Source organism: Lepus europaeus, chromosome Y, assembly GCF_033115175.1.
Source record: "Lepus europaeus isolate LE1 chromosome Y, mLepTim1.pri, whole genome shotgun sequence".
Classification (NCBI taxonomy): Eukaryota; Metazoa; Chordata; class Mammalia; order Lagomorpha; family Leporidae; genus Lepus; species Lepus europaeus.
In genome coordinates this window covers 13,690,020-13,691,891 of record NC_084851.1, presented here as the reverse complement: position 1 = coordinate 13,691,891, position 1,872 = coordinate 13,690,020, and positions in this window count along the sequence as shown.

The following is a 1,872-nucleotide window of genomic DNA, read 5'->3' as shown; positions in this document are numbered from 1 at the left end:
GGATTTCCTCTTTTGAAAATGTCTTCTTAAGTCCTTTGCCCAACTCTTTTTTTAAAGATTTATTTCATTTACTTGAAGAAACTTACAGAGACACAGAGAGAGACACAAAGAGAGGTGGTTCACTTCCCAGATGGCCACAATGGTGAGAGCTGCACTGATCCAAAGCCAGGAGCCAGGAACATCTTCCAGGTCTCCCACATAGGTGCAGGAGCCCAGGGACTTGGATCATCTTCTACTGCTATCACAGGTCATAGCAGAGAACTGGATTTGGAGAGGAGCAACCAAGACTAGAACCAGCACCCATATGGGATGCCAGCACTTCAGGCCAGAGCTTTAACCCACTGTGCCAAGTGCCGGCCCCTGCCCAACTCTTGACTGAGTTGTTTGTTTTGTGGTTGTGGATTTTCTCAATCTCTTTGTAGATTCTGATTATTAATACCGAATGAGTAACATAGCTTGCAAATGATTTTTCTCATTTTGTTGATTGCCTTTTCACTTTCCTGTTTTTTTTTTGCCATACAGAACTTCTCAATTTGAAGTAATCCCATTTGTTAATTTGGCTTTGACTGCCTGTGCCTCTGGAGTCTTTTTCCAAGAATACTTGGGCTGTGCCAATGTCTTGAGGGTTTCCATTATGTTCTCAATTTCTTTGATGGTGTTAGGTCCTAGATTTAGATCTTTAATCCATGTTGAGAGAAGTTTTGTATAAAGTGTGAAGTAGGGAGTCTTGCTTGATATTTTTCTGTATAGAAACCCAGTATTCCCAGCACCATTTATGGAAGACACTCCTTTCTCCAAAGATTGGTGTTAGATCCTTGGTCAAATATAAGTTAGTTGTAGATGTTAGGATTGATTTCTGGGTTTTCTATTTTGTTCCATTGGTCTATCCATCTATTTTTGTACTATTGCCAGGCAGTTTTGATTATAACTGCTTTGTAGTATGTCTTGAAACCTGGCATTGTGATGCCTCTGGCTTTGTTTTTGTTTTATAAGATTGCTGTAGCTATTCATATCTTCATATGAATTTCTGCATCCTATTTTCTAGATATGAGAAGAATGGTATTTTGATTGGTATCGCATTGAATTTGTAAATTGCTTTAAAAATGGGCATTTTGATGATATTGATTCTCCCAATCCATGAACATGGAAGGTTGTTACATTTTTGTATCTTCTTCTATTGCTTTAATATTTCGTAATTCTTATCACAAAGATCTTTGATATCCTTAGTTAAGTTTATTACAAGGTATTTGATTTTTTGTAGCTATTATGAATGGAGTTGATCTTAGAAGTTCTGGCCGGCGCCGCGGCTCACAAGGCTAATCCTCTGCCTTGCAGCACCGGCACACCGGGTTCTAGTCCCGGTCAGGGCACCGATCCTGTCCTGGTTGCCCCTCTTCCAGGCCAGCTCTCTGCTGTGGCCAGGGAGTGCAGTGGAAGATGCCCCAAGTGCTTGGGCCCTGCACCCCATGGGAGACCAGGAGAAGCACCTGGCTCCTGCCATCGGATCAGCGCAGTGCGCCAGCCACAGCGCGCCTACCACAGCAGCCATTGGAGGGTGAACCAACGGCAAAGGAAGACCTTTCTCTCTGTCTCTCTCTCTCTCTCACTGTCCACTCTGCCTGTCAAAAAAAAAAGAAAAAAAAAAGTTCTTTCTCAGCCATGACATTGTCAGTGTATACAAAGGCTGTTGTTTTTTTGTACTGACTATATACTGCTACCTATCAAACTCTTTTATGAGTTCTAATAGTCTCTTTTTGGAGTCTTTATCTGCAAATAGGAATAATTTGACTTCCTCTTTTCTAATTTGTACCCTTCTATTTCATTTTCTTGTCTAATGGCTCCAGCTAAAACTTCCCGAACTCTATTGAACAG